Here is a 26,136-nt window from a genome sequence, read left to right as displayed (position 1 = left end):
TATTGGTCGGTCTATTTACCGTTTTTAACCCAGGCATTTCTCGTAAAATGTTCTTCAAGTATTTAAGAAACGGCAGGGAAAAACTGTAATTAGGCTTTTGTATTAGCTTAATTATGAGAGGTCAAAGGTATGAGAACCCCAACTAAGGCAGTGAAAATCAAACGAGAAAACGAAAACGTTGTGTTCTTTCACCACTCCTCTTCAACCTGTATTCAGAGGAAATTTTCGCCAACGCCCTCGAAAATGAAGAGGGAGGAATACGAGTTAACGGCATTCCACTGAACAATTTGCGCTATGCGGACGATACAGTACTTCTCGCCAAGACATGTCCGACCTTCAAAATATGTTGAATAACGTCATCACATCTAGTCGAGAATATGGTGTAACACTCAACGTTAAGAAGATCAAATACATGATTGTTACCAAAATTGAAGTACCAAGTGAGGATCTGTATGTGGAAGGCGAAAAGCTGGAAAGAGTCGAGAGATATGACTACTTGGGGACAAGTATCAACTGTTCTGTAGACTATTTTTCAAAAATAAAGATTTGCATTGAGTAGTTCTTCTGTATGGTGTGGAGGCTTGGACTGTGAACGTATATTGAGACCAAAAACTGGAAGCCTTCGAGATGTGGACATACCGTAGGATGTTGAGAATAGCATGGACGGAACGTGTTACAAACTTAGAAGTCCTGAGAAGAACAGAAAAGGGCATGGATATTCTACATGAAGTTAAAAAGAGAAAACTGCAATATCTCGGACACGTTATGAGAGGTCAAAGGTATGAGATTCTGCAACTCATAATTCAGGGAAAGATGGTGGGAAGGAGGTCTGTTGGAAAAAGAAGAATATACTGGCTTAGGAACTTACGAGAATGGTTTGGCGTCACGCCCTCCAAGCTATTCCAAGCCGATGATAGCCAACCTCCGACATGGAGATAGTACATGAAGAAGAACTTAAGTTAACTCATTTCAGCCTATAGGTGGTGCAAAGCAACCACATAAAGTTTTAGGGCACGTATTTAATATACCTGCCAAATAGTTGCAACACACAACATCATAATAAAATGAAGTTAAGACATAACTAAGTAAAAATGATCACTGTATAAGAAAAGAACTGAGACAACCGCTATTCAAGATCAAAAATTTTGTAATTAATATTTGCTTTTTAAATAAACGCATGTTCTAGTTACAAATTGATGTAAACAGTCATATTTTACACATTATTGATGTGACTCGAACCATTTGAAAAGATCTATTCTCAACATTGGCAAATTATGAACTTTTTCTTCCTGGAAACCGACCTTGATGGGTGTATTGTTTATTTGGACATGTTGGAACATACAATAGAACCATTAATTGCGAAAAAAAGACAGTAACCATAAAGTAGATGCTTTTAACTTCCAACAAGATGCAGCATTACCATAAGAACTTCTTAGTAAGTGGTTACCTACGTAGTCTAATTGGTTGGCCACCGAGGTCCCCAGATTTAGTCCTTCTTTAGGGACGCTTGAAAAATATAATTGCACGAATCCAAACTCAATTGAAACTCTTTACATTATATTAAAGTTGGATGCAAAAGAATAACCCAGTTGAAAGAGTATGGAGGAAAAGGACATTGAATTCTAGCCTTGTTACCACATCGAATACTATTTTCTGAGACTGCACTCCAGAGACGCAATGGAATCACCAAAATAACGACATAACCCAGAAAGAAGAAATGGAGGAATCAAAAAACAAAATCATCAGTATCATCGCAGATTGTATCCTTATTAGTCAAGTAATTTTAATATGTAAACATTGTCAATATACTTTTGTACTACAGTTTTTAGTTTGTATTTTTAAAAGCGATCTTATCATATTCGACGACATAATTGGCGCAGTCGGTAGGATCGGTCACCAAGGAACTTTTTCGAATAACTATTTGTAACAGATTTGATCGCGAGTTCAATAATCAAAAGACTTGAACGAGGGCATATCAACGAGTTTCATAGTTACCGGACAGCAAATTCATCATTTTTGGATTAGACCATTTAAACAGTTCGATCGAAAATCTTTTAGATAAAGCCAAAATTGTTGTAAACATTCAATATAGTTGGAAAGATCTATACTTCACCGAACAAAGAAGGAAACCTGCTTAAATAGAAATCATTTATTATTCATCATCACAATATTAAGACAAAATTAAAATGAACATCCAAACCAATTTTACGGTAGTTCTATTATACAGGGTGTCCCGCGAGGTAAGGGACAAAATTTCACTACGTGTTCTTTAGGTGAATTCGAGTCAAAAATGTTCTATGAACATGGGTCCGTAAATGCTTCCTTACCGAGATATGATTTTTTAAATGTAATAGTGATTTTGTGCCGAAAACTACAATGGCTCTCATACACATCATTAAAAGGGCTAGACTATGCTTACAATGGGAAAATGGACACTTTGAACCATTACTATAAATAGTTATTTTCCAAGAGGTATTAATTTTTTTTGTAAAAAAAATATATTTGTGAGGTTATTGTACTTTTCAACACAATAAAACTATTAAACTTAAAAAAATCATATCTTGGTAAGGAAACATTTGCGGACCCATGTTAATAGAACATTTTCGACTCGAATTTACCTAAAGAATACGTAGTGAAATTTTGTCCCTTACCTCGCGGGACACCCTGTATATTCATTAAACTTACTCTGTTCTTATATCGATTGCCAGGGATCTAGCGATAGTGGAAAAATGCTAAAAAAATCACATGTATTAACTGAAAAGTATTTAAATAATAAAGAAAAGTATACTTTCTTGATGAAACTTTATTTCTCAAATTTGTGTTTTTCTTTATAAAAACAAATGTTTATTAAAAACGATAATACCGTAAGAATCTACTTATATCCCAATTGAACAGCTGTCAAAACAATACGGTTTTCAATGCTTGCAGATTCTCAACCAAGATAACAGAATTGAGTATTTCCTAAAGGTCTTTTTAAAGGATGGTGTTATTATCCCCAGATTAAAAAAAAAACTCATTAAATGCCGTTACTCAATGGATTTTCTTAAGGCGGGGTAATGTTCTGAAGTGTTCTGGGAATTGGGAGATTACAATGGTTTTATTTTCTTTTATGTTTTTTTTATGATACATTTTTCTAGATCAAGGTAAATTCTCTTAAAATTACTTAGTTAAATATTATCTATAAGGTATTGTTAATATTAGTTGAGCAGAAAGACATTGCTGTAGAGATTTTCTACTATATTTACAAAATTATCGGTGCAAAGGGTTAGTACTTCTAGTAAATCTGTCAATACTCAGGATTTCTGGATAGTTTCAAGTTGATTATAAGCAGATGTTGTTTGAAATGACCGACACTGTGTTGGACCACAAGGATTAGATTAATACCAGCTCTTTGCGACTTCAAAGAGTATTGAATAACTAAGCGCAAAGTGCCAGTATGCAAAACACCAAACACTTCATAGCTACTCAAGTTGGTACTTTCTAAGACAGTAGTAATTTAGTTTTATAATAGTCCAGTCTCAGAAGATGACTTTACAGAAAAATATACAATTTTCACAAAATGCCTCAACTTCAAATCATATTCCATCAAATGTTCTATACTGATTTGTCCAAATCTTTGTTGTAAGTTGTAAGTCAGGTAAACGTTTGGTTTCTTCTGATTTTCTCAGACATTTTAAGTACAGTAGTACTTGGAATCGTTGTTTACCATCTTTTCACCAGATCTTAAGTTTCTTCATTATCCACACCACTTCTTCGCCTATTTGAAATATTCTTCTTTGATCTTGGTATTCTTCTATGAAACTTCAAGAACAGCTAATTGTTCTCACAACGCCAATATGTATCTGATAGACAATACTTCATTGTGCCTAAAGTTGGATTTATAGATCGACATAATACAACGTAAGCACAGCATAAGCAAAGGTTCTTGGTAATGTTAATTTGTAGATATTCTGGGCATAAGATCAATTCTTGTATAGAAATTACCGAGGAAATGATATATAATTTTTTTTTCCTCTTCACATCTAATAATAGCAACAAAATAAGAGAAAGAAGGTGGGAAAAAAAAAACAGAAGACCATCACAAATAAGACATCAAAGATAAAGAAGTGATCTGTGGTTTGTGAAGTTTTTGTGGAAGGTTTAATTTTACGAAATTCTAGTATTTCTAAAATAGAGAGTATTCTTAAATAAAATATGATCCACCAAATAGTACATACATCTTTTCCACAACTCATAAAGTGTATGATAACACAGAACATTTAAACCATTCCAATGTTAACACAAGTTATTTTTCACACAACAAAACACACTGACTTAACGTCTCTTTTTTCGTTTTTGAGTGTTGACAACAGGCAAAACAGCAAGTTTGGTGAAATAAGCGAGGAAATAAGTTGGATAAAAATAGAGCCTGTAGTAAAACATGACGTAAAATTACTAATAACTTTATTTGACGTCAAAATTTTGTTTTAGACTGGTAAAATGCTTTATGAATTTCTTTGACATCAAAGCTCGCGGTGAAAAACCTGTTCCTATCAGGATGCATATTCTTGAAATAACGGAAAGGAGTTACCAAGAGAAAAGCATGCAGAATGTGACAGAAATTTGCCATTATCGGCTTCTTGTGCCACATTCAATCAAAACTTTTCTGCTCCCTGGTTTCAAGAATAAGGACTCAGCAGATGAATTTAAATATGCAAGGAACATGTAAAACAAAGTTTGGTAACAATTTTTACTCAAGTTCTGTAGTTTTCATGTTAATTTCTTCGTCATAAGAATCAGTACAGAAGAAAAATGGAATACAAACACAAATTATTCACAAACAAATTTATTAGCATCACATTGACTAAAACAATGGCGTCCAAAGTGGGCTTTCTGCACAGATTTTCAATTGACATACAATCAAGAGTTTACAAAATCTACTTAAGGGCTATAGTTGTGTTAGTGCTAAGTAATTAAATTTGGTATTAATTCCACCTCCTTGTATATTATCAAAATTACTTACATTGTAAAGCCTGTTGTCACTCCTGATTTAAACTTTGCCGATTAATCCACAATAAACCATTGTAATACACACAAAAACCCAAAAACAAAAACTAACAAGGAACCAACCACTTCCTATACTGTCACATCTTCTTTCCGGTCACGGTTTTAGTTCGCACTGACAACGTTGTCGTAATGTAACACTTTTAACGAATACTGTACAAAGATAACTGTAACTTTTCGCGAAATTGAAAATTTCCACAAAACTTGTTCACTTTTCAACTCTTTAACAGAATCAGTAAACGAATTTCGGCGTTTTGGTCGCGTCTACGTTGGAAAGCATGGCGCTCGACGACTCGATCACTGATCCAAGAGGAGGGAATTTCTCTAGAACCGGAATCGATCGTGTATTTTCGTGTAACTCCGCCTGTACATTCTTGGTTCGGTTTTAACATCCAACATGCAGACAGCAAAAACAAAACAGCTGAATAACGCCAGTAGGGGTAGCGGAGGGTAGGGGGTAAAAAAGAAAAGGTGGTATACGTTTCGTGGTTCTTTGGTGTTGACCGGTTGGTACGGTGCTGATACGAAATTTTTCAGTTTAGAAACTGTCAAAAACACTACAAAACAAGCAGAACAAGCAGTTTTGGTGGGTTTGCAGCAAGCAATGCTAATTGCACAAATGCACACCCAACAAAAAGTCTAGTAGGTCTAACCATCAATGCTCGGGTGTTGTCAAATGCCTTTCGGCACATTCTGCATGCACAAACCTTTGATATTTGATTTGTAATGGTCTTCTAATTTAATATTCAATTCCTTCCCACCTTTTTTCTCTAAATCTGTTGTTATTGTTATGGAGAGCCACAAAAAGCTCATGCGTTTGTCATTTCTATACAAGAATTCGCCTTATGCCCAGGATATCTACAAATTAACATTGACAAGGAGCTATGCTTATGATGTGCTTCTGTCTTAGGTTGTGTTATGTCAACCTATAAATCCAGCTTTAAGCACAATGAAGAATTGTCTGAAAGGTCCAGATTGGAGTTACGAGAACATTTTGCTGTACTTTAAGATTTATAAAAAAATACCAAGATTATAGAAAAATATTTGGAATAAGCGAAGAACTGGGGTGGATAATGAAAAAACTGGTAAAAATATGGCAAAGAACGAATACAAATACTTCTTCTTCTTCTTATTCATATTTAAGATCTCGCGATCTGTTAGTTTTGCAGGTTCCTCTGGATCAGTTCCTGGGAGGTGGACTGCCAGCTGTCCTTCTATCTCTTAGGTGGTCTTCCGGGTGCTCTTTTCCCTATTGGTTTCCCTTCAAGTGCGATGTGTGGCTGTCTTCCCTCTTCCATTCTTCTCACGTGAGCGTACCAATATATTTTTCTTTGTCTCCCCCATCTTAGGATGTCTTGCACCCCACATTGTTTCCTAATGTCAGTGTTCCTAATTCGGTATATTCTTATAATACAAATACTACTATACTTAAAATGTATGAGAGTATCAAAAAGTCAATCTCGCAGGTGCAGAGAATCCCATTACATCCAGTAACCCTTTACTGTTGGTCCATGTCTGGAAATTTCTTTCCAATCTGGTTTCGAATCCTTTTCCAACCATCTTCTAATTACTTTTAAATCAGTGTCTGAGTGCTGTCCTTTTATTATATCTTCCTTAAAAACGCTGCTCTGCACTGTTTTTGTTCGTCCCTTTCCTGATTTCATTTCATCATGAATTTGTCCTTTTTGAATGTCTCAAATCACAATCAAAAGCTTGACGTTTTTCTACATATTGTGGTAATTCTCTTTACGGGTTCTTCATTTCCTGATCCTGGGCACGCCAGTATGATAACAAGTAATGTTTCCTTTGGCAGAGGAGTACCGGGGATTTGTTTTGATGTTCTGGTTAATACGATGAGAAAGTTCATCTAACTTCTTTACAATTAACTCCATAACATTTTCCCGATTGGTACTGATTTTCCTCAAATTTGTCGTCTTGCACACTATCATTTTTGTGGGAGAGGTTTCTTGCAACTTTGAACTCCAGACTGTAGGTTTGCATAGCAATCTGGTTCAGACACTCTTCGGGTACTTGTGGATATGCCAGTCGAGTTAGCCGTCCAACTTCAGTCCCAAATTCTTGTGGGGTTTCTGATGGTCCTTGCAATCTACTTTTCAGTTGGCTTTGGTACACAGGCGTCAAGTGTTTGGTCCCGTTCCTTAGCTCTAGCTCATTTGCAAGAGAGTAGTAGTCTCCTCGTTTACTCTCCGGAATGTTCTGGAGTATTTCTAGAGCTTTATTTTGCAGTTCACCAACTCGGTGGCTTTTTGGTGATCAAACTGCTTTCTGTATAAATCGCACGAAGATTCCCCGTCAAACTTTGGCACCTTATAATGTTCAGAAGTCAGAATAGTATTAATGTACATTTAGAATAGCTAAAAGTACAGCCATATGTACCGAAAAAATACAATTTTAACTGAAAGTATGATGGTAATCTCCTTATTCCCATATAACAAAACTGTAGTAAGGACCCGAATTTTGAAAACTATTTTTAAGAACAAAATCTGTCCAAGTAAATATCATATTGATATTGCGTTTTAAGTTTTACGTTTGATCTGTGAGGGATTACAATTCCCACTTTCACATCAGTTCTGAGCACATTATACGCAACAAAAACAAAGTCAGTAAATATGACTGAAACCTAACGTGACTAAAGCTTAAATCACAATTAACGGAAACAACCACAACTCTTACCCTTTCACGATAAATCATAATAATCGCTTTTGAACCTCGCAAATTACTCATAAACGCTTGATGGAAACTTAATGTAACGTTTTCTCTGAAAAAGTCGGTATGCAAATGCGTGCATTTGTAAACGTATCATTTAAAGTGCATTTGAAGTATTTAACAGTTTGAAGCAGGATTTACATTAAATAGACAGCATTTTTTTTATTGTTAGTTGAAACTGTCTAGAAGAATTTTCAAGTCATATTTAGTGACTCTATTTTGAATGAAGTGATTTGTGTTGAATCACGGCCTTGTACTCAGTCAAGTAGACATATTGCACATTTCAGAGTCACACCCACTTTCAATATTACTTATTTACGACATAATAAAAGATAATGTGGATTAACTATCATTACAGATTTGTAATGTTCGTTTACGCTTAAGTTTCCATAAAAAAGATAAAGTTTCAAAAAAGACCGTCATCATTGTCATCGGGCGGTAAAGTAAAACTTAACTATCCTAATTATTCAACCTCATTTAATCACAAATCAAGTTATGTAACAGGAAATTGAAGTTGTACGGTCGAGACTAACCAAAAAATCGAGATGGACATCTGTTATTGACGGTCGTTTCCGCGTACCCTGACCAGTAAATAAGGCACCCATTGTTTTGTTTTGGTCCCAAAGGTGATAATAACTTAAAGCTAAAAGGCAGGTAGGCGTGATTTCAATACTTATGGAGATTAAGTTCTAGCTATTAAAGCAGAACTTCGAAGGTTTGAGGTTCTTTTCGTTAACGTTTTTTTTTTACCTGAGAAGTTGCCGTATTAATGATAATGCTGTTGAATGGTCTTCAATTTGTTTTGGGAAGAAGTGAAGATGGAAGGATTGATTTGGTTTTTTATGATGCAACTGTTAAATAAATCTTTGCCAGATTTATATTTTTTCTTCTGTGGGTATGTGATCTGTTAGGATTTCTTGAGGTTCTTAAAGCTTTTCACTCATGTTAGTTAATTATTTCCTTAACTATATTTCACACGAGTATCATAGGTTGCACAGTTGAATTTGTTGTTGAAAAGTTGTTTTAAATCCAATATTGGAAGATGATAGTCAACAATAACTGTTTTAGAAAATTTTACACTCTAATCTTCCAGTAGGTACTGACGTTTTACAGAAAACTACACTTCCTCAATAGGAAGCTGAAAAATTACTAGAAGAATACCACTTGTCTAATTTTGACAAATAAATAAACGAATTTTTCAAGGCATTTTCGACTTTTATCTAAAAAATTACAAATCAATCGAAAACTTCTCCTAAGCTTATTGAAAAGTGAAAACTTTATCTGGATTAATGATATATAACAAGTTTATTTTCAAGCCAAATCTCTGATTACTGCTAATTTTTAATATAAATTTATACTTTTCTTTTAAATAACTCTAATTTTTCAAATATTATGGTAAGCCTGGGTCCATGTAAATAATATAGTTTCTAACAATGCCAGATAGTTTCTCAGATAATTTCTGACATGAGTATTCATACACCAATAACATTACTATGTACCGGTTGATCAGCTAAGACAGGACGTCGCACAGAGAAGCAATTTTTTGTTAAAAACATGGCAGAAAGTCCGATTTACAAAATTTCTATAATAGTTTTCCTGACTATACGTTTCATTAAAGCATTTATCATAATACCCATTGTTCAGTACTAAAAAAAATGCTTATTTCCAATAGCTTATTATAACAGATTAACAGAGGAACAATTGAAAAGAAAGAAGAAATAGTACAAAAATTAGAGCATATAAGTCTACATTCTCAGATTTTTGTAATAACTGTCCGAATTAGCACGAAAAAACAAAATTTAAAACTTAAACCTTCTGCATCCCTTCAAAGGTACAACTTTTGTTATAAAGAATTTGTGAAATGCTCAAGGCAGATCATAAAATTAACAGATTTCAAACAATTATTGATGTAATCAAAGGTATAAAAAGAAGTAAATTGCTACATACTGGCTTATTTTAAAAAGGCCATGTAATGTAAAATTGGAATTCAACAACTAAAAAGCTAGTAGTAATTTAAGACCCACTTTGGTTAACTACTGGATTTAGGACAGGCTATTATTCTTTTTGTCTGTTTATTTCAATTATTATAGTTTGCTAGACCATGTCCGCTGTTTCTTTTTTGAGTTTCAGTTAATAGATGAGATTTAAAACTTTACAACAGTGGTTTTTCGGTTGACTGGATCTAATGGTCAGGCTTTATCGAGTTTATTTATATTTGCCTAAGTTTGGACGCTACTTTTGTTCTTATTTACATATTCAGTTTGAAACAACTTTTGTTTGTACGACTTTGTGTAGACCTGCGTGATTTTTATTAGATATAACTTAATTAAATCACTACACTGTGTAAACGTAAATTTTCAAAAACACTATTCTAAAATTTGTTTTGAACGTTATCTAACTTAACCTAAGTAATATAGTCAAAATTATTTTACCAATCAAAAATGACGTCAAGCAGGTGAAAAAACAGGTATATTTTAAATTACATAACAAATTTTAAAAAGACCAATCTTGAATATCATTGATCAAGAAGTACCTACGTTCACTCATCGTTCATTCACTCTCAAAGTGGAAATTTTGAGCTAAAAAGCTACATATCAACAATCACAGCTTGGTAATTAATAAAATAACATTTTTGACATTTTACTAAAATTACTGACTCATTTTCCAGTTGAAAATAGTTTTCTGCGGCTATTTTTATAGTTACTGGTCTATTTCCATTTAAAACCAATATTTTGCAAAGCAGAAATGGCCCTGCAAGTTTTAAAATGTTCCCCAATTTGGTCTAATAATTCTTTTCGCAAAATTTTCATTCCTACATAATAATTCTGTTTTAGCATACATTTGATCTCTCATTGTGTTCTTCGTAAAAAAGTAGCACATTTAGAATTAGCATTTGGGCTTCTTCATTGTAGGGCTGCATTTTTATAACTTTGGTATTTATTTAAATGAAAGGGACAGTAAATGACAGTGTTTTAATTAGGCACGATGACAAAATCAACAACGTGCCTTTTTTGCAGAAATTGTTTGTTTATTTCATATGTTTGATATGTGAGAAAGAAAGATGTAAAAACATGACGTCATTTGAGAAAGGTAAAATTCCAACTATACTTTAATAGTTGTTTATGTATTAAGTGTGAAAAATACGGCTTTTTTTCTCTGAGAGTGAGGTTTGGAGTTCGACACAAAGCGGAATTATAATCATTTTTCTTATATTTTCTGACACATAATCCACCTGATGTTGGATTGCAAGTAGCAAAATAAAATAGAAACTCACGAGCCTCATAGCTAGGGATCTTCATCTTGTCAACTCTTAGTTTTTGTAATATCCGAACAAAAAATTATGTAATGTTGAAAAATTTATTTTTACTTTTGGCGTAACAGGAAGTGTAAAAACGTGATTTTCTCTTTTCCTTAAAATCGTAAAGTCTTTCTAGGAATTTGAGGTGCAATTGCTAACAGGGATATGTTATACTACTTGGAAAAAGCAATTTATTGAATCAGCATCAAGTATATTTCTGACTTCTTCATTGGTCAAGAGACGCAATTAGTATTGTTGAACTCACTTACACAATGTTAGAAGTTTTTCCAAAATAAGGTACAGACTTTTCTGTGGAGGCTTTCTCGGAGCTATTGCAACTTTTATTTTGATTTAATACTGTATGCTATTGACCTAGAATTTGAAAGTTTGAAAGCTTGAATCATCATCATCATCAGTCAGCCTAGCTGCGTCCACTGCTGAACATAGGCCTCCCGTAGTCCAATCCAACGTCTTCGATCCTGTGCTGCATTCATCCAATTTGGCTCTATTCTTTTAATATCGTCCGTCCATCTTGTTGGTGGGCGACCTCTGTTCCGAAAGGCCTCTTGTCGCGGTCTCAACTCCAAAATTAGCCTTGTCCATCGTCCACGTTGTTATGCGGTCAATTGCATCGGTAACTCCAGACATTCGGCGAAGTCTGATGTTAGAGATTCTGTCCCTCAATGATATGCCCAGCATTGCTCTCTCCATGGCTCTCTGTGCTACGCGAAAGCTTGGATCTAGCACTTAAGAAAAGCCAAAATTCGGTAACATGTTCACGTTCAGAATTTTAGAACTGATGAACTGACAAATATTTAAAGTATGTTGTCACACACTTTCAACATTTGTGATTCATTTTAATTTAATTTGACTTTTTGTATAAATTTGTTATTTTTCTGTAAACTATTTATGGATGACTAGCATTGAAGAATTCTCCAGATTGCGTTACCTCTTAAAAGTCAAAGTAATCATTATTCAGTTCATGTAGTTTTCGATATTTTATCTCCCGAGTCCGTAGTTGGCCCGAAGGGGCTGCGGCAAATTCAACTACAACCTGTTCGACCACATGGGCGTTCTTTGAGCTCATTATTTCAGGTATTATGCTATACTGGACATTGCCAAAGGCCTCAAAGTTGACCAGCATTAATTACACGCGATGACACTTCAATTATTGTTTTCTTTTTGAGCGAAATTATTATCAAGATACCGAAAAAAACGTAAGTGACTTCTAACATGTGTGTGTGCTGTGTTTTTATTCTGCTAAATTACGGATATGTCTAAGTACACTGCAGCGGAAAGTGATTTTTCATAAGCGTGAATGTGCTTAATGTGTAAGTGACGTGACGTCACCAACCTTTATGGTTGGTACACACGACCGCGAATGTAGAGTTTTTTAAAGTAATATGATGTTGTAACATTGTCAATTATGGGATAATGGTTTTATTGCAAGAGTAGCTGAATCAGTTTTCAGGAATGTGGAAAATACGATTCTTTAAGGTTGACTATTACTAATTTAGTGTTATTACTAGTTTTCTAACCGACGTTGGACTCTTTGTTTTGAGGTAAACTACGTTCAAACATCATGTTAACTGGAGAAAACTCATGTGAAGATATAAAATATATTACTACACTACTGTATTGGAAATTTTAAAATAAGGTGTTGTTTAATGTATAGGTATTTTCTTCTAACAAACCTAGCGTGCTCAATAATAATCCTATAATAGCGATCCCTTATCCAAAATTGTTGAATTTGGTGAACATGTTGACAAAAACGACGCTTAATTGTTTGATTAAGTTCTTTCTCAAGTTGGGCTACTTTCTCAATAACTTATTGGGATTATGTTGCACTCGGAATACAAGTAAGAGACAAATTACTACCTTTTTCATTGTTTTACTAAATTTTTAGGATCTAACGTCATCGAAGACTACTTTGATTTTCCGTATAGCCATTTATATTTAATACCCGGGAAAATTTCAAACTGACAACCAACTCCTCTCCCTCGTAAATTATACATGTTCTCTAGAAAATCTCGGTTAGAGGCTTCAATTTGACTGTATTGTTTAGCACCGGTCCCGTTGCGACGCCCCATTGTAATCGTCTTAAAAAGGCCCCAAGAGATCTTCCGAACTTTCCTTTAGTCCGCTTTTTCAATTCCGAAACTTAAAGGTCAGAGTTAACCTTTTAGAATAATAAGCTAAACGCCGCAGTTATGCTGATGGTAAAAACTTCGTGGAACTATTACAATAATTATTTGTTACACGACCACGAAGCATTTCTGAGAACAAACTGAGTAATCTTTTAAAGTTTTCGAATGTGGATGTACGCAATTATCGCATTAGGTAATGTCCCGATGGTATATTTTCTAGTAATGTCCTTTAACATCGTAACAAGACAGTGTTTAATGTTGTTGCCAAATTTGCTTAAAAATATGTTGTTTTATGAAAAACTATCGGACTATCACTAATCGGACACATTTTAGCATGTTTTTCTTACAAATTTTCTTCGTCCTAAAGGTGAAATTATGAACAATTGTGAATTAAAACATGCTTTCATGAAAATTATCGGTTATTTTAAACCTCTGTATACTGTATTACCCCCGACAATAACATGTGTAAAAATATCATATCCACGTCATTAAATCCAATATTGCTACAGACTAAAAAAGAAAGAAGAAAACAATGCAAATTCCTATGTTGAACGATCCTCACTATTGATTTTCAGTTATTAAATATTATTGTTGTAATATGTCACTTATCGACTTTTTCACATGCTTCTTCATCCTTCTCCAAGATTTTTGACGGTAATAGAATAGAAGGTTTTGTCGAAAATATTCCTCTATGTTATTCTATTACCAGTCTTCTAGGACGTTTTAAATGTTATTGATCTGAAGAGCGAGAAGAGGCTACGTTTCCAAAAATGACAGCGTTGCCAAAGTTTAATTGTATCTAAATTATAATTGTAAGAAATATTACGATGAGGAAATTTGTAATTGTAGGGTTTGTTATAATAGTATATTATTAACCAAGGTTTATATAGGATATTATTAACAGAAGCAAGAAAAATATTTTTGATGGTATCTTTATTGAAAATTTTAAAATTTAGGATAACAACAAAACAACAACATGAAAAGACAACCTAATTTATCTGTCTCTGTCAAGTCAAGTATATTTCATGTGTCATATGTCTTAATAGACATTGACATTATTATTTACCTAGAGTAATAATATTTCTTTTTTTGTTGTGTTTGTGCCAGACTAGAACTAATGATTAGACACTATTTTTGACCTAGGTCAACAATGACCATTAAGATAGAGAAAACTAATTTCTCAAGTTACTAATCGGTCAATAATGGTATGTTTATTATATGTAGTGGAAAATAGTATATTATTAACCAAGGTTCATACAGAAACTATTATTGACTGTATGTCAAGTTTAAAATTTAAGACATAAGGTCAATAAATGCTGTCTAAACCGTGGATATTATAGCGTTTTTTCCACTATTAACCATATTTTTGAGGATCCCTTTATTAAAAATTTAGGTTATCAACAAAACAACAACATGAAGAGAGAACCTAATTTATCTGTCACTGTCAAGTCAAGTATATTTCATATGTCATATGTCTTAATAGACATTGACATTATTATTTATCTAGGTCAATAATGATTCCTTTTTTGTTGTGTTTGTGCCAGACTAGATCTAGAGATTAGACTCTATTTTTGACCTAGGTCAACCATTACGGTAGAGAAACCTAATTTCTCAAGTGACTAATCGGTCAATAATGGTATCTTTATCATGTTAGTAGTGGAAAAAATATTTTTTCATTTATGAAACTGAAAGTATTACTTTGCGGCTTCAGCTGCGGTTTTGATTGCCACAATTGGGGACTTTAACAAACAATTTTCGGGAATTTTCAGCTGTTTTATGCGAGACAGAACAAAATTAGGTTAGATTGGTTAATCGTTGTTTGTTTCGATCGAATTTTTGTTGATCACTTTGTTTTCCTCGTCGACAACAGTAAAATGTTTAAATAGCACGATAAAGGGCAAGTTGTAGTGTTATTTTTAGTTCTATTGTATTTGCATTAATAAAAGCAGGTTTACCATTATAGTTCCATTTACTTATAGTACACACCTTTTTATTAAAAATCAGTTGCATAAATTATGCATTCAATTTGTCCTTTTAAGGCATCTTCAGTCAAGTCAAGACTTGTTTTTCATACCGTCTTAAGAAACAGTAGTAATTGCCGTACACCCTACATTCTCTTTACAAACCGTATGCCATCCCTTTTCAAAAATACTTTGTTAGGGTTTAACCGTCCACGGGGTGCAAAAGTACGACTCGTCGAGAAAAGAACGGATGTTTCCTTCATTTGAGAATCGGCGATGAACAAAAACCTTACCTAGGGTTGTTTTCCTAGCCAGTGGCGTGCCGGCACATTCCACTTTAGGTTATTCTGACGACCTTGATGCCAAAAAATGTGAAGGGTACGTTTTGTAAAAACAACAACGCCACTGTTCTTACGTCCATAACACACTTAGCGCCACAGCGAGTACAATAATAGGCAGAGAGATGTGTAGGGCCCGTACAAAGAATTAGTCGAAATTGGTACGAGGGAAGGTTTTCGAGGATTATTAGAATCCAACGCCATAACAGTAAAGGCAACAGATGTTTGTTTAGATGTTGATGTAGATTTAAATCTTGTTGATGTGTTTAAGTTTAATTTTAGATTCACCTTGAATGTGGTTACAGGGAAAAGTTTTATTGTCAAAAACCGTCAGGTCACCTAACAAAAAAACTAATTTAGCTCACTTTTATAACATTCAATGACACTTATTAAAGATAGACATTTCATACACCTCAGTTATTCCTTAACTTTTTTCTCACCTTTATGTCAATGCTCTGGAATACCAAATGAAGACAGATTTACATCCAACATGTCAATTAACCAGGGTAACGATAGGTTCCTTTTTATATGTTAAAAGATTCATTGCACCGTTCGCTTAAACAAAAGTTTAAAATCTAATCACGGATTAGCTCTATGACATTTGCATGTCAGTAACCAACTCTAAGTGTTTAATCACAATCTACGCTAACGATGCAAGCGATGCAAATAATCAATACCTACTCTCATAAAAGTAATATTATTGAAATCTGAAAGTTAGAAGAATTTTTGAAATCATTTTAAAAATTTTTATAATAGATTTCTTCACTGAAACGATTTGGTATAAATAAGGTTCGACATCCGTTAGTAAGGCAGACGGTCAGAGTCAGTTAGAAGACTCCGTCTCGTGCCATACCATGTAGTCGTCCCGAACTCAGCAACCCGCACCGGGTTCGTAAATTAATGAAAATAGTAAATCATTTCTAAATTATAATAATCGCGAGTGCCAGACTTTCCACAAAGCTGCCCTCATAGTCTAACGAATGTAAGTACAGTAAGTTTAGTTATTGTAATATTTTGTGCATGTAAAAGTTATTGTTCAAAGTGTTACTTTTGGGAATTATGTTTGATGGTTATATTCCAGTTCACTAAATTGATAAACCAACCATTTTGTCATTTAGTTTTAACTGCTATTAAGTTATTAAATAATACTTTTCTATCAAGTGGTTTGATTCTAGCTCTGAAAGAAGATCTCGGTAAAGGCGTTTATTAAAGTAATAAACGCACGTTTTGTTTAAGCTGCCAAAGCCAAAAAGGCTTACAATTTAAACGTTAACATACTACTTCCTTAATATAGTTTGGCGATCACTTCCCCAAACTTCTCTATCTCTTGCAACCTGAAAAAACTGGCTACTTCACTCTCTGATATTCCTCAACCAAGATTTCTTTTTTTAATGCTTTGCTGCATGATTACTTGTAACAGAAAGTATTTGTCATTGCAAAGTATATGACCCAAATATGTTGTTTTTCTTTGACGATTGTCATCAGTTTTCTGCCGTGTCCAATTTTTCTTAATATTTCTTTATTTGTGACTCTATCAGTCCAAGAAATTTTAAGTAAGCGTATGTAGAGCCATATTTCAAATGCTTTCAATTTCTACCCCATTCTAGCAATCCTAATCTATATCCAAATTCAATTTCCTATTTGTAAAAATTGATCTGTATTTTAAAAATCATATCCGGGCTACTTCTATTCTGAGCTGATCAACCTCCTCAACTTGGAGCAATTGGGAATTTATGGTTGCTTCCCAGGTATTTGTATTTGTCAATCCTGTCCAATTACCTACCATCCAGTGTAAGTTGTATATTGTCAATTGTATAGTTTTTGAGATCACCATGAATTTCGTTTCATTTATGTTCATTGTTAGTCCCATCTTTCTCTTTCCCTATTACTGCTATCTAAAAGGATTCTATACTCTCTCGCAGTCTATACTCTCTTCTATAATTTTCAGAATATTAAGTCTAAATTCAAAAAAATCGGAATTTTAGAGGCGTTTTGCGTCTAAACGGATAAGCCCACAGTATGGAAAAAAATGCAGATTGATAGCCAAAGATGCGCTCTACGCTCTACTCTTATCTGAAAAGTATCTCAATTAAATGAACCAAACAGGCGCAAAAAATCTGATGTTAGTCAACAAAATGTTAATCTCTAATAGGAGATTAACTCGTAAAAGTTGATTAGAACGTTAGTTTATATTCAAAAAAGAAAGTATCAAGAAAATAGTAAATCAAGAATAAATAGACATGGAAAAACGGTTTGGAGCATCTACAGGACCAATTTGAACACACGTCCTCTTTTTGCATATTTAATTACTGTATTTACCACAACTTTTTATATTATTGATAGGAAAATAAAGCACAAAAATCAATGGTTAACCACATTTCTTAACTTGAACTGTCCGAATGATTTTCCAGCTGTAAATTAATAGACCCGCTCGTTGAAAGTACGACACGTCATTTATCCATACCCCTATCAATAATTATTGTGTTTTTGGGGGTTGTACCCTGTAGGGCGACGAAGCACTTAGTATATCAGCACGAGGCCAGTCCCTTTTACTATTTTGCTATTGTTTCCTAGGGCAAGGAAGTTTAGCAACCCTGCAACTTTTTAACCTTACTACCCTAAGATAAGTAAGAGTGTGTGCCTAAGCGACTGCATGATATTTAAGAGATTCGTTTAGTTGACTTAATCGACTAAACCATGTTTTAATGACCGGTTAAAAAAGTTTAAAATGAATTTTTAATAGTAATGCTGGTCGAAAACTCCTCGTATCCTCTTGAGTCGCCGCCGCTGTCAATCAAGTGTATGCCACATGCAGGGTTTCGGTGACGTCATCGCCCAGTTCGTCTGGAATAATTCTTCGGGATGTTTCCATTGTAGGGGGAAGGAAGACCGATAAAGGATGACTCTGTAAAGGTTTTAATCGAAAGTGACAGGTTCTTAACTTTTTCAGAGAATTTCTGATACAGCATTAGATGACAAGTCGGGGTGACAGACTTAGGGAAGTTTCAGTTATATGAATTAATACTGTTGGATTTCAGGACTTTCTTTAGTAAGATTGATGGTGACACACTAGTATTCCGCAATATTGATTATTTTCAACTACACGGAAAACCACGTAAGGTTGCGTGCACGTCATAGACAATCATGATTATGATTCCATGATTGGATTGATATACAGGGTGTTAGTTTATACTAGCAGTACTTTGGCATTCGATAGAGCAGCTTATATTAAGATAAAAATTTCTTATAAACATACGGTAATCACATCCTGTTTGAGAAATCAAAGTTTTGAATTTTTCTTACTATTAAATGATAATTTAATAAAATTTTGACCATGACCACCATATTGACATTTGGCAACTACTTTTAATGCATAATAATTAAAAGATCGAAAATTCGACAGGGTGGTCAAGCTCCAGTTGACAGTATGCTTATTTGTAAAAAATCAATTTTCTCATTTAATTTGGAAACCTTTTTACCTCTTGCATTTTTATTGCAAATGAAAGAGTTTTCTAAAAATTAAACTTTTTTCTGTTAATAATTTAATTTGAGAGTTATTTTACTTAAGCTGTACTTATTTTAAGAAACCGAAAGTTTGTCATATAAAATATATCGTCAAACGCTGTCATTTTGAGCGAATTTCAAAAGTACCCGATAATATCACACATGTTAAGGTGCACAAATAGACGAATAGAAATTCAGGTGAAAGTTAATTTATTTTTTACGGTAGATTTAACAACACTTCAGTCCCTTGACTGTCATAGATATATAATCTGTCAATATCATCCTAATTCCCCTAAACCAAAATTAAAAAAATGAAAATATTTTTTGACTCCTTGAGTTTGTTTTCTAATAATATTTAGTGTTTGGACATTGTTGTTCAGTTCAGTAGGTACAATTAACAATCATATTGTTACGGTTTTCCCGTGGGTTCACACAAAGTCAATTTAACTCAACAATTAATAAATTTATTTACACTTCAAAACACTCCGTACAATAATTAACACAGCTACTAAAAAAACACTACTACAATTTCACAATTACTTCGCTATTTAAACTTTACCGCGTTCCCAAATACACTACTACTACGGTTGACACCGCGTCTTTTATATTCGCAAACCACGTTCTAGAATGACCGCGAAACGCTTCGCGGGTTGCCTTGACCATTCAAGAATTTTCCAGGTAGCGCTTCCTAACTGTGGCCTACTTTAATACGCGCCCGGCCAGATATTGCGGCGCATCGGTTTCATCCCGAAGCGAGCGCCCGTTAAGAAGTATCGAGCATAGTAGGCCCAGACCGTAACACTGCCCCCTCTTAAAGCTGATCGTCCCGATCCGCTTCATCTAATCCCTGGTATTTCTTGAGTCTGTCCAGATGGACAATTTTCATCTTGCCTTTGGGGCTGCGTTGGACTCTGTACACGACGTCGTTTAACCTTTTTACCACATTGTAAGGTCCCTCCCAAACAGGTGTTAATTTCGGTGATTTGCCTTTCTTCCTCTGAGGGTTAAACAACCAAACTTTATCATCCTTCTGGAACCCTCCCGAATTGGCCCTCAGATCATAACGAGCTTTCATCTTGTCGCTAGCTAGATTCAAACTTTCCCTGACCAGATCATGGATGTTCAGTAATCTGTCTTGCAACTCGTCAACGTAGTTCTCAATGTTCGTGCTTTTTGGCCTGTTGGAGATCCGAACACCACATCACATGGAAGTCGCAGTTCTCGACCAAACAGAACTTTAGATGGTGACTGTCCCGTTGAGTTGTGGACTGCTGCTCTATAAGCCATCAAAAAGAGCGGAATATGCTGGTCCCAATCTTTCTGATGCTGATCAACAACCTTTGAGAGATGTTGCTCTATGGTCTTATTAAATCTCTCGACCATGCCATCCGACTGAGGATGAAGCGGCGTTGTTCGGGTCTTCCTAATGCCTAGCAGGTCACAGAGCCTCTGAAAGAGCTTGGACTCAAAGTTTCGTCCCTGATCAGAGTGTAACTCCAACGGCACACCAAATCTACTGAAGACATTTTCGACGAGAATATCAGCGACTGTGCTGGCTTCTTGATTTGGAATCGCAAACACCTCAGGCCATTTGCTAAAGTAATCCATGGCAACAAGAATGTACTTGTTGCCTCTGTTGGTCTCAGGAAAAGGCCCAGCGACGTCTATGGCTAAACGTTCGAACGGCAATCCTACGTTGTACTGCTTCATAGGTCCCCGGGATCTCGTCTGTGGTCCGTGGCTAGCTGCACAAATGGAACATTGTCGACACCATGATTTCACGTCTTGGCAGTAGTTCACCCAGTAAAAGCGTTGCCGGATTTTGTCCAAAGTCTTATTTACTCCCAAATGAGCACCAGTCTTTCCATTGTGCATTTCCTCCAGTACGTGGTCGACCCTTCCTCTGGGAACTACCAGCTGCTTCCTTATCTCTTTTCCATCGGCACTCTCCCAAGCTCTTTTTAGCAAGCCGCCTTCAACCACAAGCGAGTCCCACTGAGCCCAAAGTGCTTTGAACGTCAGGCCTTTGCTAGAGATTTCTTGCCATGTTGGTCTTGGCTCGCTTTGTTCCTTTCTCAACAACAATGGGCCTATGTCACTGTCTTCTAGTTGATCCTTCCTAATCTCATCGGGACTCCATTCATCATCGGTCTTCAGCTGAACCATTCTGATGGACACAACTCCTTCACGTTGTTCCGTTTTCTGGCAATGTTTGCAATCTTCGGCGCAAGGTCTTCTTGATAGAGCATCTGCGTTATTATGCAGCTTTCCGGGTCGATGCTTGATGTTGAAATTATACTGCTGGAGTTTTTCAAGCCATCTTGCTACTTGTCCTTCCGGTTGTTTCATTCCGAGGAGCCACTTGAGTGCCGCATGGTCAGTCCTTATCAAAAATTCCTGTCCGTACAAGTACTTGTGAAAGTGATCGACTGATTTTACTATTGCCAGTAGCTCTTTTCTCGTTACACAGTAGTTCCGTTCTGCTTTGGTAAGTTTCCTACTGAAGTATTCTATAACATGTTCTTCTCCGTTTTGGATTTGAGACAATACAGCTCCAATACCAGAATTACTGGCATCTGTGTCTAAAATGAACTTTCCTTTTGGTTGTGGATAACTGAGGATGGGACTGGAGCAAAGTGATGCCTTTAACCTTCTGAACGCCTGATCACATTGGGTATTCCAACAGTAGGGTGTTTTGTCCTCAGTAAGTTGATGTAGCGGAGCTGCGATGTTGGCAAATCCTTCCACAAACCGTCTGTAGTAGGTGGCAAGTCCTAGAAAACTTCTGAGTTCGTGTTTATCCTTTGGTACTGGCCATTCTCTAATTGCTTGGATCTTCTTGTCGTCCGTCTGGATTCCGTCGACCGTCACCACATGCCCAAGGAATTCGACTTGCTTTTGGAAGAACCAACACTTTTTGGCGTTCAATCGAAGATGGGCACCACCTATTCTAGCAAATACTTCTTGCAAGTTGTCCAGATGTTCTTCAAAAGTTTTTCCCATCACCATGATATCGTCCAGATAAACCAAGCAAGTCTTCCAGTTAAGGCCACGAAGCACAATTTCCATTAGTCTTTCAAACGTAGCAGGCGCATTACAAAGTCCGAAGGGCATCACATTGAATTGGTACAGCCCATTTCCAGCAGAAAAAGCAGTCTTCTCCTTATCTTGCTCCTCAATGCCAACTTGCCAGTACCCACTCTTCAAATCTAAAGTAGAAAACCAACAGGATCCTGCCAAAGTCGTCAGTGTGTCGTCAATACGGGGAAGTGGATAGCTGTCCTTTTTGGTCACGTCATTCAGTTTTCGGTAATCTCCACAAAATCTGCTTGATCCATCTTTCTTAGTGACCAGAACAACAGGTGATGACCAAGGGCTGCAGGATTCTTCTATAACTCCGTCGTCAAGCATCCTGTCCACTAATACCTGCACTTCCTGTTGTTTGGCTATTGGTAGTCTCCTAGGTGGTTGTCGAATCGGTTGTGCATTGCCGGTGTTAATTCGGTGTTTTACAATGGTAGTTTTTCCCATATTATTCGGTGTTCCAAATATGCTACCATGGTCCAAAATCAGTTTCCGAGCCTTCTTCAGTTGTGGTGTTGACAGATGTTTCCAGGTCTTTTCAAGTTCATTTAAGAGCTTGTTTTCCCCCAACTGCTCCTCCTGTTCTGGTAACCCATCGCAATTGGTTATTTTGACTACAGGCTCGAATACCGCAATAATTTCGCCTTTGTTGATTTTTACGTCGTCTGAAAAAATGTTTGCAACTCTTATTGGGACTTTACTTCCTCCATTTACAAGTGATTTCCCAATGAGGCATCTTCCTGGTCGGTCCGGGTTTCGTACAAGTCCAACACAGCTCCCAGAATTCTGCTCCAATTGTCCAATAATTATTTGCTCGGAATTGCCGCTTATTTTTACTGTCTGAGATGCCAAAACATAAATGGGTGACTCACAGCGGTGACTGGTTGACAGGATGAACTCTTCACTTCCAAACCTTAGGATATTTTGCTCGGGATCAAAAGAAAATCCATGTTGACGAATCAGGTCCATTCCCAGAATAAATTCATCTTCAATATCCGCTACTAACACAGTGTGGTAAAACGTAATCCTTCCAAGGCAAATCTTGACTGTTATTTCTCCTAAAACTTTAGCCGATTCTCCAGTCACAGTGCGCAGGAGAATACTTCTTCGTAAAGGCTTAACTTGACTTTTATCCACAAGGTTTGACCGGATCAAAGATACTGCCGCACCGGTATCCAAAGTAAAAGTAACGTTCATCGCATCCACCTTTCCATCTACGTTCAGGCTTCCCATTGATCTACCCAGGCTTCTGATGGAGATAATTCTGGGGGCTTTGTCTTCGCTAGTCAACATTCGCCCCGTAATGTTGACTAGTGGGAGTTTTCCTGGTCCCTTCTGGATGGTTGTACGTCCCTCGTTGGAGAGCGGGACGGTATCCTTACTCGACAATCTCGTTTAATGTGTCCCGTACGTCCGCATCGATAACACTCCACTCTAGTGATCGGGCGTGACCGTTCTACCTGTGTGGACTGGCCATTTGCTAATGCTGCCATTTGTTGCACTATTTGGCCGAACATTGATTTAATTTCATTCATTGGTGTAGCAGCATGATCGGCTGGCCGTTCTCTCTCCTCTTGAATAGTCACAGCCCTGATCCTTGGCTTTAAGTCATTGCACGCAGCTTCAACTTCCAGCGCTCGAACCAGTAATTCGCTGCTGTTGCTTCCTTTGAACATCTTCAGCATTTTCTTTACTTCCAGATCTCGAATCCCATCTACAAAATACTGTGCCACAAGTTCTTCTTCGATTTCATCCGGGACGGCTGGGTAAGCCAGATGCACAAGGCGACGAATTTCGGCCTCAAACTCTTGTAAATTTTCACCAGTTTTCTGCAGTCTTGCCTTTAATTGTGTTTGGTACACTCCTTTCCTATGCTGATCCCCATAACGTCGTTCTAATGCAGCTACTAATGCGTCATAGTTGCTTTGTTGGGCGATAGGCAGAGTCTGTAACAGCTCCAATGCAGGTCCTCGTAATGCCACCACCAGTGCTACAGCCTTTTCCTCGTTACTCCATCTATTTGCATTTGCAGCGGCCTCAAATTGGAGTTGATACGTTGCCCATGAAGTTTGACCGTCGTATGTGGGAGGTTTGATCTTGTTGAGCCCGTTTCCGGTGATCACTGTAGAGTTGGGTCCTCTGCTGTCAATTTTCTGCTCTAAGTCGCGTAGCTTTATCTCAACATCGTTCTGAATTTTATTAATGTCGTCCCGAACATCATTAATGTCTTCCCGAACATCCTTTAATTTTTCCTCAACATCACTCTCCATCTTTTTAAGACTATGGGTTACATACTCTTGGATTTCTGTTTTGGTCCCCGCTAGAACGTTCAATACTTCTTCGTTACGTTTTTCTTGCCGCTCTCTATCTTCTTGACGCATTTCCATATCTTGTTGTCTCATTCTTTCTTTTTCTTCCTTCTCTTGTTGTCGAATCCTTTCTTGTTCTTCCTTGTCTTGTTGTCGAATTCTTTCTTGTTCTTCCTTGTCTTGTTGTCGATTTTGTTTAAGCATTTCCATCATAGCTGCAAGTTGGGCCTCCATGTTTGCACTTTGACGTCTTGTTATTGGCATAAAATAAATTTAACACACCACTGTTTCGAAAATCTCTAGTCCGGTTCTGAACACTGTCTTTAACCCGAAGTTTAGTTCCAATTCACGTCGCACTAAAGTCTGATCGCACTTCTGACACCAATTGTTACGGTTTTCCCGTGGGTTCACACAAAGTCAATTTAACTCAACAATTAATAAATTTATTTACACTTCAAAACACTCCGTACAATAATTAACACAGCTACTAAAAAAACACTACTACAATTCCACAATTACTTCGCTATTTAAACTTTACCGCGTTCCCAAATACACTACTACTACGGTTGACACCGCGTCTTTTATATTCGCAAACCACGTTCTAGAATGACCGCGAAACGCTTCGCGGGTTGCCTTGACCATTCAAGAATTTTCCAGGTAGCGCTTCCTAACTGTGGCCTACTTTAATACGCGCCCGGCCAGATATTGCGGCGCATCGGTTTCATCCCGAAGCGAGCGCCCGTTAAGAAGTATCGAGCATAGTAGGCCCAGACCGTAACAATATTATAAGGCTATTCTATCATAAGCAATACCTTATTAATATTTATTTCTACATTTCATACTTGCATAACTCATATTAATGTTATTAACAGTTTTAATGAAATTACCATTATTCTTGTAAATATTGAATAAATTATTTTTTGGGGAATTTATAGATGCTCTGCAACCTAAGATTTGATCAAACAGTTCAAAATGCATTGATTGATTCTGATAGCCTAGGTTGGTTTGGGTCTAATAAAATATCTACATATTCTTTAAGGTCTTCCATGTAGCCTATTTCATTTGCTGAAACAAAAAACAAACATCAATTTATACTTTCTTTTAAATCTAGTGAGTATAGGTATACATACTACAGATGTTTTGCAGGGCAATATTATTTCCATTCCTCGAAAATCTATTTTGATACTGGGGTCCAAGCCTCCATTTTATAAGAAATCGGAAGTATTAATTGAAGGGCTTAATGTGAAACAATGACAAGCCTCAAAAAAGTAAAAATGAGATATTTGACTTCTATTGTTAAACATAATATATATAATCCAATAAAAACTATCATTTTTTTATTTAGATATGACAATGCATCATACCCTATGGGACTATAGTTGACAACAATATTAATAAAATTACTACGAGTTTAAAAAAAAATCAAATTTCAGTAAAAAAAATGTGGCTTGTCATTGTTTCGCATTAAGCCCTTCAATTATTTTTATTTAAATGTTAAATTAGAAATGACAGCAAATGTCAAAGCTGCTGAAAGACGGGGAGCAAGCCCCGTTGAATTCGGTTTACTACCGGTAATTCTACCGATCAATTTAGAAACGGTCGATCTCTGGTACTCGGTGAATATTGCAAGGAATTTTTAGATTAGCGGTATAACATGTGTATAAATGATATAATCGGTTGATGCACCGGTGAGTCCATGCGTCCCACACTCAGCGAACCAGTTTA

The 26,136-nt window shown here is 36.1% G+C and overlaps 1 protein-coding gene across 2 annotated transcripts in view; it reads right to left on the bottom strand.

The window, feature by feature from the left end:
• wge (BAH domain and coiled-coil containing protein winged eye) overlaps window positions 1-26,136 on the bottom strand; it is a 213,517-nt gene that overhangs the window by 122,965 nt on the left and 64,416 nt on the right. The window contains exon 1 of one of the 2 annotated variants that reach the window (XM_081995951.1): window positions 5,003-5,354. The exons of the other annotated variant lie outside the window; for it this stretch is intronic. The gene's annotated coding sequence lies outside the window, so the exon portion shown is untranslated. Of the gene's footprint in view, window positions 1-5,002; window positions 5,355-26,136 lie in introns of those variants that run through there. 2 annotated transcript variants of the gene reach the window in all.

Source organism: Ips typographus, linkage group LG1, assembly GCF_016097725.1.
Source record: "Ips typographus isolate SLU linkage group LG1, UJ_Ityp_2.0, whole genome shotgun sequence".
Taxonomy (NCBI): Eukaryota; Metazoa; Arthropoda; class Insecta; order Coleoptera; family Curculionidae; genus Ips; species Ips typographus.
The sequence above is the reverse complement of the archived record's forward strand: the minus strand, read 5'-3'. Positions and strand labels throughout refer to the sequence as shown.